This window comes from Muntiacus reevesi, chromosome 14 (genome assembly GCF_963930625.1).
Source record: "Muntiacus reevesi chromosome 14, mMunRee1.1, whole genome shotgun sequence".
Classification (NCBI taxonomy): domain Eukaryota; kingdom Metazoa; phylum Chordata; class Mammalia; order Artiodactyla; family Cervidae; genus Muntiacus; species Muntiacus reevesi.
This window is the reverse complement of record NC_089262.1, coordinates 44798133-44810958: the sequence shown is the minus strand read 5'-3', so window position 1 is coordinate 44810958 and position 12826 is coordinate 44798133. Positions and strand designations below refer to the sequence as shown.

Below are 12826 nucleotides of genomic sequence, written 5' to 3'. Positions count from 1 at the left end.
GCAATTTAAAACATTTAGGTACAAATTTTGCCTGTCAATTACTAAAAATTAAAAAGCAAAAATACTCTCTGATTTTGGAAATTGTCTTTGTTGATGGCATTTAAAACTGCTACTATCTTCCTGGAATGTAATACATATAAAGGGGTTACTAAATTTTGCATGATCTTTGACCCAACAAGTCATATTTATGATTCATACTTAAAAAAAATTGTGGAGATGTATTAGTTTCTCATTGTTGCTGTAACAAATTACCGCAAACTTAGTGACTTAAAACAATTGACTTTTACTATTTTATAGTTCTGTAGGTCATAAGTCTGATGTAGCTTTCCCTGGGCTAAAGTGTCAACAGGGCTGTGTTCTTTTTTGGATGCTCTAAAAAAATCCATTTCTCTGCCTTTTCAATTTCAAGAGGTTGCTTGCATTCCTTGGCTTGTGGCCCGCTTCCAGCTTCAAAGCCATCAGTAATCGGTGGAGTCTTTCTCACATTTCATCACTCTGACATCGAGTCTTCTTCTACCTCTGCTTCTGCTTTTAAGGACCCCTGTGATTACCCTGGGCTTCCCAAGTGGCTTAGTGATAAAGAGTCTGCCTGCAATGCAGGAGACGTGGGTTTGATTTCCTGGGTAAGGAAGATCCCCTGGAGAAGGAAATGGCAACCTGTTCCAATATTCTTGGCTGGGAAATCCATGGACAGAGGAGCCTGGTGGGCTACAGTCCATGGAGTCACAAAGGATCAGACACAACTTAGCGACTGAGCCAGCAAACACGTGATTACATGGGCCCACTCAGATAATCTCCCTATTTTAAGGTGGGTTGATTAGCAATGTTAATTTTATCTAAAACCTCAATTCCCCTTTGCTTTGTAAACTCACATTCGCAGGCTCTAGGGATCAGGATATGAGCATCCTTGAGTAGGTGGGGAGCATTATTTGACATATATTGTATGTCGGCTCTAATTAGAGTATGTTGGCCTTAATTAGAGTATGTAGGCTCTAATTAATCTGTACAACCATTCTGCACAAAAATTAAATATTAGTAATATGGAAAGTGATCACAAAAATATTGCCATATCAGACAATTCTTGTGTCATCACAGATCCCCTTGGCCTCATGTAATCCATGAACCTTGGCCACTTGTTCTCAGCTTACTCTGTGGAGACCAATTCTGCACGGCCTTTTACCATATCCGGCACCACCTGACAATTCCTTGCTTCATGCCGGCATGACACAGCTTTTGCCTCCTACTCCTGGACTCCACTGCTGCTGCTGAGATCTAGGGCATGATGCAGAAGTGCAGGATATTTCAAGTCTTTTAAGGAAATCTATTTACTAGTAGGAGATGGAGTCTAATAGATGAATAGGTTATTCTTTGAAGCCCTAATTCTTATGGTTCTTGGAAGAGAGTCTGAGCCATCAGTTGGGCTTGTTGCCAAGTTTCCAGCCCAGCCATTGACTCTTGTATTGGTGCTTCTCTTCAACATTCCTTTCCTCTCTTTCCACATCACCTGCTACCCCCTTCTCAAGTATTCTCATCTCTAAGAAAGTGGTAGCACGTAACTTCCGCCTTTGGAAACGCAAGCTGACAGTTGGGAGTGGCACTAGGAGTTGGGAGTGACCTTACAAATTAGATCCACAAAGTAGGATTTAGAGTTGAGGGAGATTCACTGATCTGAAACACTGGGGACCCCACTGGTGGTGGTAAGGGGGTGCCTTTCCTTCTCCTGCCCTATGGTGTGGGATCTGGGCAGCCTGTCCTCTGCCTCCCAGCAAGGGACACGTGTGGGAGTGGGATTTCCCTGAAGTGGGACAGGTGCAAGGGGGTAATTGTAACTTATTCAATTATCTGAACTTTGGACTTAGAGTGAACCTTGAGGGAACTGTTAAAGTGAGAAGAGACTTTTATGAGGTTCCCACCAAACCTTTCTAGTTGTAATTCGGTCATTCAGATGTGGTCTAGGGTCAGAGGTTTCTGTGTGGTAGGTTTTCTAGGTAATCAAGCTATAGATCATTTTCCTCCCCCTGCTCCCCAACCATCAGCTTTGCATATCATGTCACCCTACTAGATCACTCACCACCTCACCATTGATGTATCTACTGTGACCACTGGGACAAGTCCCCTTCACTTCATTTCTTTTTTAAAGTCACTTTATTTAGATACAACTTACATATCATGCAATTCATCCACTTAAAATATTATGATTCAATGGTTTTTAATATACAACTATTAATTTTTAAAATTGTGCTTATATATATATATGTACATATATATATATATACATATATACACACACACACACACCATAGAGTTTCCCATTTTAACCATCTGAAATGGCAGTTCAGTTGCATTAATTATATTCACAATGTTGTGAACCTATTCAGTTCAGTTCAGTTCAGTTGCTCAGTCGTGTCTGACTCTTTGCGACCCCATGAATCGCAGCTTGCCAGGCCTCCCTGTCCATCACCAACTCCTGGAGTTTACTCAAACTCATGTCCATCAAGTCGGTGATGCCATCCAGCCATCTCATCCTCTGTCGTCCCCTTCTCCTCCTGCCCCCAATCCCTCCCAGCATCAGGGTCTTTTCCAATGAGTCAACTCTTTACGTGAGGTGGCCAAAGTATTGGAGTTTCAGCTTCAGGATCAGTCCTTCCAATGAACACCCAGGACTGATCTCCTTTAGGATGGACTGATTGGATCTCCTTGCAGTCCAAGGGACTCTCAAGAGTCTTCTCCAACACCACAGTTCAAAAGCATCAATTTTTCAGTGCTCAGCTTTCTTCACGGTCCAACTCTCACATCCATACATGACCACTGGAAAAACCATAGCCTTGACTAGACAGACCTTTGTTGGCAAAGTGATGTGAACCTATTACCAGTGTCTATTTCCAAAACTTTTTAGTCACCTTTAATAAAAACTGTAACCATTAAGTACTTACTCCCTATTTCCTTCTCCTTCCAGCCTCCAGAAACTAATCTACTTTCTGTCTCTATTAAATTGCTTATTCTAGATATTTCATGTAAGGGAAATCATACAATATTTGTCCTTTTATTTGGCTTATTTCACTTAGCATGATGTCTTCAAGATTAGTTCAGTTGTAGTAAATATTAGAATTTCATTCTTTGTTATGGCTGAATATGTATATGCTACATATTGTTTATTCATTCACCTGTTAATGGACAGTCTTCCTGGGTGGCACAGTGATAAAGCATCTGCTGCTAATGCAGGATATGCAGGTTCAATCCCTGGGTCGGGGCAATCCTCTGGAGTAGGAAATTTCAACCCACTCTAGTATTCTTTCTTGGAAAATTCCATGGATAGAGAACCCTAGTGGACCGCAGTCCACTGGGTTGCAAAGAGTCAGACACAACTGAAAGAGTGAGCACACGCAGACTCACTGCTGATAAACGTTTGGGTTGTCTCCATCTCTTGGTGATTGTGAACACTGATGTACACGTATCTGTTTGAATCCTTGCATTTGGGTGTATACCTAGGAGTGAAATTGCGTAGTTGTATGGCTATCTGTGTTTAGCTTTTTGAGGAAGTCCCTCATTTGGCAGTTTTCTTTCCTTGCGTTTTTCCTTTCTAATTTATTTATTTACTTGTTCATTTTTCACATTTGTTAAAAAAAAAAAGAAGTTCATTTTTTACATTTGTTAAACTGAAGTATAGTTGATTAAAAAATTTTTATTGGAGTGTAGTTGATTTACAGTGTTGTTAGTTTCAGGTGTATGGCAAAGTGAATCTGTTACACACCCGCACTCTCTTTGATTCTTTTCCCATTTAGGCCATTACAGGGTATTGAGCAGGGCTCCCTGTGCTAGAGAGTAGGTCCTTATTGGTTATCTATTGTATATATATAGTAGTGTGTATAGATAAATCTCCCAATTTATGTCTCCCTCCTTCACTGATCTGGACTATGTGGACATACAACTTTTATTCAATTTCTAGAACTTGAGATATCCATTTAGTTATTCATTCAATTTAATATACGTATAAAGTACCTGCCATGAGCTAGATCTGGGAATTACTGCCTGAATGGATCTTCTGGCTTAAATAGAGACTTAGAAACACTGATGTTCAGTGCTGTGGTCAGTGAGGGCAGCAGGGTTTGGAAACAAGAGAGACCTGCCTTTAAATCCTGGCCTTGCCATTTAACATCCACATCCTTTCTGGGCTCAGAGGTCCCTAGCTTATTGGACCGTTGGAAGGAAGGACTGCTGTAAAGTAATGGTTTTGGCTGAGATACTTAGTCTGGGGTGGTCCCAGGTATTTCTCCCAAAGTTTCCCAGGTGATTATAAAGCGGCAGTCAGGACAGACAAGTGCTGCGCTGAAGTGTTACCCTGCACATAGAGGGCACTTAGCAATGTTGCCGCACCTCCTGGGCTAACCGGGAATCACCTCCAGATCACACTCCTGGCCAGATGCTGCCCGGAGGCTGGTTTCTTCTTTATTGTGATGGGGTGGGGAATGGATGGAGTCAGGAGGAGGAGGGTCTGCTGCCAGTGAGTCAGAGATTGGCTGGGCTGTAGCTGCCTGAGGCCTGTTCCCCAGGAACAAAGAAGGTTAGGACTAGTAGTGGTGAGAGTGGGCATCCTTGTCTTGTTCCTGATTTCAGAGGAAATGCTTTCAATTTTTCACCATTGAGGGTGATGCTTGCTGTGGGTTTGTCATATATAGCTTTTATTATGTTGAGGTATGTTCCACAGCAATCAGAGCAGAAAAAGACATAAAAGGAATCCAGATAGGAAAAGAAGAAGTGAAACTCTCGCTCTTTGCAGATGACATGATCCTCTACATAGAAAACCCTAAAGACTCTTCCAGAAAATTACTAGAGCTAATCAATGAATATAGTAAAGTTGCAGGATATAAAATTAACACACAGAAATCCCTTGCATTCCTATACACTAACAATGAAAAAACAGAAAGAGGAATTAAGGAAACAATACCATTCACCATTGCAACAAAAAGAATAAAATACTTAGGAGTATATCTACCTAAAGAAACAAAAGACCTATACATAGAAAACTATAAAACACTGATGAAAGAAATCAAAGAGGACACAAACAGATGGAGAAACATACCGTGTTCATGGATTGGAAGAATCAATATTGTCAAAATGGCTATTCTACCCAAAGCAATCTATAGATTCAATGCAATCCCTATCAAGCTACCAACGGTATTTTTCACAGAACTAGAACAAATAATTTCACAATTTGTATGGAAATACAAAAAACCTCGAGTAGCCAAAGTAATCTTGAGAAAGAAGAAAGGAACTGGAGGAATCAACCTGCCTGACTTCAGACTCTACTACAAAGCCACAGTCATCAAGACAGTATGGTACTGGCACAAAGACAGAAATATAGATCAATGGAACAGAATAGAAAGCCCAGAGATAAATCCACGAACCTATGGACACCTCATCTTTGACAAAGGAGGCAAGGATATACAATGGAAAAAAGACAATCTCTTTAACAAGTGGTGCTGGGAAAACTGGTCAACCACTTGTAAAAGAATGAAACTAGAATACTTTCTAACACCATACACAAAAATAAACTCAAAATGGATTAAAGATCTAAATGTAAGACCAGAAACTATAAAACTCCTAGAGGAGAACATAGGCAAAACACTCTCCGACATAAATCACAGCAAGATCTTCTATGACCCACCTCCCAGAATATTGGAAATAAAAGCAAAAATAAACAAATGGGACCTAATGAAAATTAAAAGCTTTTGCACAACAAAGGAAACTATAAGTAAGGTGAAAAGACAGCCCTCAGATTGGGAGAAAATAATAACAAATGAGGAAACAGACAAAGGATTAATCTCAAAAATATACAAGCAACTCCTGAAGCTCAATTCCAGAAAAATAAACGACCCAATCAAAAAATGGGCCAAAGAACTAAACAGACATTTCTCCAAAGAAGACATACAGATGGCTAACAAACACATGAAAAGATGCTCAACATCACTCATCATCAGAGAAATGCAAATCAAAACCACAATGAGGTACCATTACACGCCAGTCAGGATGGCTGCTATCCAAAAGTCTACAAGCAATAAATGCTGGAGAGGGTGTGGAGAAAAGGGAACCCTCTTACACTGTTGGTGGGAATGCAAACTAGTACAGCCACTATGGAAAACAGTGTGGAGATTTCTTAAAAAACTGGAAATAGAACTGCCATATGACCCAGCAATACCACTTCTAGGCATACACACTGAGGAATCCAGATCTGAAAGAGACACGTGCACCCCAATGTTCATCGCAGCACTGTTTATAATAGCCAGGACATGGAAGCAACCCAGATGCCCATCAACAGATGAATGGATAAGGAAGCTGTGGTACATATACACCATGGAATATTACTCAGCCGTTAAAAAGAATTCATTTGAATCAGTTCTAATGAGATGGATGAAACTGGAGCCCATTATACAGAGTGAAGTAAGCCAGAAAGATAAAGAACATTACAGTATACTAACACATATATACGGAATTTAGATAGATGGTGGCGATAACCCTATATGCAAAACAGAAAAAGAGACACAGAAGTACAGAACAGACTTTTGAACTCTGGGGGAGAACGTGAGGGTGGGATGTTTTGAAAGAACAGCATGTATACTATCTATGGTGAAACGGACCACCAGCCCAGGTGGGATGCATGAATCAGGTGCTCTTGCCTGGTGCACTGGGAGGACCCTGAGGAGTCGGGTGGGGAGGGAGGTGGGAGGGGGGATCGGGATGGGGAATACGTGTAACTATATGGCTGATTCATGTCAATGTATGACAAAACCCACTGAAATGTTATAAAGTGATTGGCCTCCAACTAATAAAATAATATTAAAAAAAAAAAAAAAAAAGAAGGTTAGGACTTTATAATCCTCCTCCCGGGCCTCTCTAAGCACTTGGAGACCAGGGATTTAGCTCAAGGCAACACACTTCCGAGGTTTACTTTTCACCAGAGCACGCGTAGTGCCTTCCTCTCCTTCTCTGAGATTTAATTCAGTCTTTCCGCTGCCCTAAAACAAGGTGCCTATTTTATTTTTTTGTGAAAATGCATACTTTAGATGACATATAAGATGGCATAAATTTACCTTTCAAAGGTTTTTGAATTGGCAGCACTTGATAATTAACTGGTGACGGGGACTGGGTGATAGATATACAGGGATTCATATATTATTCTTTATACTTTTTGGACATTAAAAAAATAGAGACTTCAATGGTTTTCCTGTGCTTTCTGCATTATTTGAACCTTTGACAGAAAAGTGACCTTTTAGTATATTCTTGCCATTCATAGGGAGATGTATTGTTGAACTTGGCCAGTTTACCAAATATCCTGTATCACCAAGCAGAAAAATTTGGCTAATTACAACAAGCTATAATGCAAAAAAAACTTTAAACTCCATTTGGCATGCTAAGTCCCTTCAGTTGTGTCAGACTCTTTGCAACCCTATAGACTGTAGCCAGTCAGACCCCTCTGTACACGGAATTCTCCAGGCAAGAATACAGGAGTGCATAGCCATTCCCTTCTCCAGGGGATCTTCCCAAATCAGGGATCGAACCCTGTGTCTCTTGCATCTCCCACAATGGCAGACGGGTTCTTTACCACTGGTGCCACCTGGGAAGCAAATGCTTATTCTGTTTTTATTTGGACTTAGATTTTTTTTTAAATGATAGTCTGTGAGATGGCTGATTTTTTATTTTTGGTCTGGGTAAATTTGAAGAGATGTATAGTATACTTGACTTTTTATAACTTCATAGAAAGCAATACAGACACAATTTTGTGGCCATGAACTGAACCACTTGAAGCACAGGTGTAAGGCAGGGAATGATAGCTCCATGTTTGAGTTAGTCATATCCCATCTTATTAAAGTAAAATTGTTTGAAGAATGAAAACCATATTGATGCTTGGGAGAATAGAACTAATTATTGGGGCGCTCCCAATAATTTGGGTTATTGTTTTTGCTTTGGCCACCAGGCTACTTTATTAGATCAGATTCAGTTATCTCTGAAGAAGGTGATTGAGGGTAAATGAAGACTGAGACCTCTTTATCTTCTTAAATGATATTTGGAAAGGGATGGGGTAGGGTCACATGGTGCCCTAGGCAGTGGGATGGGAGTGAGGTGTAGAGGGATGGTGGCGTGGAGTGAAAGTTGTATGTGTGTGCTATAAGCTGACTAATTTTAAAAACAAAGGGCTTCATTAGGATATCTTTTGTTCAAATGAAAAATTTCAGCTAAACTGAGAAAAGAGTGAATGAGGTAATTCTACTAAGATGTTAAACAGGAACATCTCCAGAGTGGCAGCATATTGTTATTGTTGTGAAAGGGGAATTGCTTATTCTCAGTTTACAGATGAGGAAATTGAAACTCAGCAGCATAAATAACTTGCCCAAAGTTGCATCACTAATAGTTGACAAGCCAGAATTTGAGCCCAAGCCTGCCTGATCCCAGAACTGACCAATGTCCTTAAAGTTTGGTGAGTCATTGGATCAGAGACTTAATAGAACATGTCCCCATCTAAGGCTCTGTTCCTAAACCATGCCTTTTGTCCATCTATGATTCTCTCTGTAAAGGATCTTACTGTCTTTGAAACCTCTAAATGAAAGGAGGTTTTGGCCCCTGTGCCAACCTGTGTCCTCTTGGAGACCACTCAGGTATGAGCTAACTTCCTGCCCATGTACGTGTAGGACTTGTCCAGCTGACCGGGAGCAAGGTGACTCCCCTGAGTCTTTGTCTGACAAACCTGGGTTCAGAGAGGCTCCAGACTCTGCTGATCCACCCCAGGCTTGGCTCTGACTCCTAGAGGGTTTAGTCACAGACTCTCTCCAGGCCAGATGCTTTTCCCAGGAGAGCCAGCTTCATTTCTAAGTTGCTGGCACCGTTTTTAAAGAGTAAGATGGAATAGCAGTTATCATATAGCGGAATTACAAGAAAGAACTAATTTTCCTTAGCTATAATACAAGCAGAAGTCTGCCACTGTGATTATCTCCTGCAGTTTTCTCAACTACCCTCTTTATACACTGATGCTTAGGGAGGTTAAGTGACACGGCTCATTGACTGCGCACCTGGAATGCAGATCGAGGCAGACACCAGAGCCCATTCTCTTAATCACGGTGCAGTAGTGCCGTATATACGAGAGTGATACCTGAGCAATAGTGATGTTTGCCCAATGTCTAAACAACAATGATATCTAAAACTAGCTCCCTAAAGTGAGGGAGCTGGTCAACCCAACTCAGTCTGAGTGTACAAAGGCTGGAGCACTGCAGAAAATATGGATCTTGTCTTTGTTTCTCTCAGTGCCCTGTGGATATTGTTGTTACTATTCAGTCTCTAAGTTGTGTCTCTTTTGTAACCCCCATGGACTGTAGCCTGCCAGGCTCCTCTGTATGTGGAATTTCCCAGGAAAGAATACTAGAATGGGTTGCCATTTCCTTCTCCAGGGGATCTTCCTGACCCAGGGATTGAACCTGTGTCTCCTGCGTTGACAGGCAGATTCTTTACCACTGAGTCACCAGGAAGCCCTCTCTGTGGATTATCCCCACTCTAATCCATTTATTTACTTCGAGGCTACATTTTCTGTCTCTTTAGTGGGAGGACAGTTAGACATGAAGTCCTGGCAATGCCTCTGAGACTAGAGGGGAATTTGCAAGATTAGTTTTCAGAATGTCATCTTGGACAAATACATACCAATTTACAATTTCCTTGTGACTGTTTTCCACAAAGTGTGGGAATCTATGAGGAAGTGTGGTGAGGACCCTGGGGCTCAGGGGATAGGGGAAAACCTCTGGGGCGACTGGCTGGGCAGCTGCCTGCGGGCCTGTGAGAAGCCTGACTTTCTGCTTCTTGGGGTGACTGCCCAAGAGTCTGGCATATAGGGGAGTTTCCATAGAGTGACTTGATTCCTGGGCGTAGTTACAGCTGACTCACAGCACACTGGCAAAGACCACGGTTGCTTTAATCACCGAAGCTTCTAACTCAATTGCAGCAATTGATGCTTCAGGGTAAGGGAGACACCTACTGTTCATTTTGAGGAAGATAGCTAACTTTAGTCCTTTGAATTCAGGGCTGGGTGTGAGCTTGTGTGTGTGTTGTTGGTGGTGTTGAGTCGCTAATTGTGTCTGACTCTTTGCAACCCCATGGACGGCAGCATGCCAAGCTCGTCTGTCCTTCACTATCTCCCAGATTTTTCTCACACTCATGTTCATTGAGTTTGTGATGCCATCCAACATCTCATCTTCTGTAGTCCCTTCTCCTGCCTGCAATCTCTCCCACCATCAGGGTTTTTTTTTTTTTTCCAGTGAGACGGCTCTTCACATCAGGTGGCCAAAGTATTGGAGTTTTAGCTTCAGCATCTATGTGTGTGTTAATGGGAGGGATTTGTAGTCACAATGCTTGGTGGTGGGAGTAGTGAGGTGAATGCAGGGTTATTCAGAGAGTTCTAGGATGCCAAAGCTGCAAGAGGTCTTGGAGACCATGTTATAGAGCTGGGTTGTCCAACATGGTAGCCAGTAACAACATACAGCTATGTAAATTAAGTGGACTAAAATTTAAAATCCAGTTTCTTGGTTTCAGTAGCCACGTTTAAGCTACTCACTATTCACATACTGTTGGTGTTTGCAGTATTGGACATCATGGATGTAGAACATTTCTATCCTCTTAGAAAATTGTATTGGACAGTGCTGTTCTAGAGTCTTTAGGACGAAGCCCCTTGTTTTTGCTTTATTTATTTATTTTTGAGCAAGACATTAACTTTCATTTTTTCATCCACAAGGCTTGAGATCATTTGTTATTGCAGCATGACTTAGCCTGAGCTAGCTAAAACAGTTGAAAATTTTAATAATGAAATAAAAATAGATGTATATAAGTCAAGTTGCTCAGTCAAGTCCGACTCTTTGCAACCCCACGGACTGTAGCCTACCAGGCTCCTCTGTCCATGGGATTTTCCAGGCAAGAGTACTGGAGTGGGTTGCCATTTCCTTCTCCAGGAGATCTTCCCGACCCAGGGATTGTACCTGGGTCTCCAGCATTGTAGACAGATACTTTACCGTCTGAGCCACCAGGGAAGCAATTCTTTTCCCAAACACTTCAAAGCACAACTCAATGTCTTAACGTATATAAAAAAATGTTTTCTAACAAGCTGCCTTTGAGCCCTCACCTCTGTGCATGGTACGGGCACCAGGAGTCAGGCTGCAATGCCAGATCACATGCTTGGGCATAACCGGGGTCGTCTGGGCCCGCAGCATCGCCCTTTTAACCAGGACCGCTGAGGAGCAGTGCCTGGGCTGCCAGTGGGTGAGGGGCAGAGGCCACTCAGGCTTCAGCCCTGAAAGCTAAGGTGGAAATTTCTTCAGAAAATGTTGGGGATCCTGCAGTCTCTGTTAGTGCCCCATATGTCTTTGTCTTCCCTGTAAGTCAGAGTGTCATCTCTGCCAATTTCCTTTTTTAAAAATGAGGAAACTGAAGCTCAGAGAAGGGACTTGCCTAACTGGTTTGTACTGAAGCTGGGCCCAGGGCCCAGGTTATTGGCACTTCTTGCCTGGTGCCCTTGAGGCGCTTCCTAATTAAGTTTATGGCACTGTGCCAGGTATGAGGGGTTAATGAATGGTACCGTTCTGACCTCTTGCCCTTCTGCAAACCATAGTCCAATCACATGGGCTACACCAGTGTTTTTCAGATATTTTTGAGCAGGGTTCTCTTCCCCATGAAATCTGTGGAAAACTAAAATATAAAGTAGATGAAAACCAGAGCTGCTTTTGCTGAAGCACAATGCGAGTGTGTGTGTGTGTGTGGGGGGGGGGGGGGGATGGATCCCCAAGGCCTTGCTGTCCCAATCTCCTCCTCATGGTCCCTTCACCCTCTTGGGAAGATAGAGCTCCTGGAAACAGCTGGGAAACTGTGGTCTATACTCAGGCCCCCTAACTGGAGGAATCTGGGCTGTCAGGTTTGAACTGACTGTAAGGCATAGGGATGGAGATATGCAGAAAGGGGTGATGGGGGTTATTGCTTGTCTAGTGTTTTAGAAGCTCAAGGGGTATAGATAGAGGTTTGAAGATGATGGCATGTCTTCTCATTATAACCTCTATTTCCTTCAGGGGTGGAAAGGGGCAGGGCAGGGCAGAAACACAGACATTTGAAAACTAAATGGTTGGTGGCAGAGTTTTTCCCAGACTAGGTGGGCTTTTCTTGTAGGATTTCAGGCATTCATTCATTCACTGGTTTATTCATTTATATGTGAGATATTTATTGACTTCCTATTATGGGAAAGAGGCTGAACTAACATTCTGAGTGGAGTGGGTGCTAAGGTAAATCAGATAAGGACCTTATCTTTAGGAAAGTTAGAAACCAGTAAGGAAGAAAAGATAGAAATATCAATACCTAAAATACAAGATGGGGCTTCCCAGGTGGCATAAAGGTAAAGAATCTGCCTATCAATGCAGGATACCCAGGAGATGGGGTTTTATCCCTGGGTCGAGAAGATCCCCTTTAGAAGGAAATGGCAACCCACTCCAGTATTCTTGCCTGGAAAATTCCATGGGTAGAGGAGCCTGATGGGCTACAGTCTGTGGGGTTGCAAAGAAAAATACAAGATTGAAAATGCCAAATGCAAAAATCTGAGTATTGCCAAAGTATTATGGGATTGTGTAAGAGGAATAAATTACCTCTAACTGGTGACTGAGCAAGGGATCATGGAGGAGAGGAGTGAATTTAGACTGGGGAGAGAGAGGGCAGAAGCATGTCTCTCCTCATGCCTGGAGCTGGGAAAGTGGGACACAGCAAGCAGTTCAGTTTGGTGGGAGCAGGAGGTTATTAAAAGCAATTCAATGATTTT

At 42.2% G+C, this 12826-nt stretch overlaps 1 non-coding gene across 1 annotated transcript; it reads left to right on the top strand.

Annotated features, from left to right (window-relative positions):
- Nucleotides 1-11133: 11133 nt before the first annotated feature.
- Nucleotides 11134-11266, top strand: LOC136146790 (small nucleolar RNA SNORA76). Its single transcript, XR_010659076.1, has one exon. It is a non-coding gene; the product is annotated as a small nucleolar RNA SNORA76 (small nucleolar RNA).
- Nucleotides 11267-12826: the final 1560 nt, after the last annotated feature.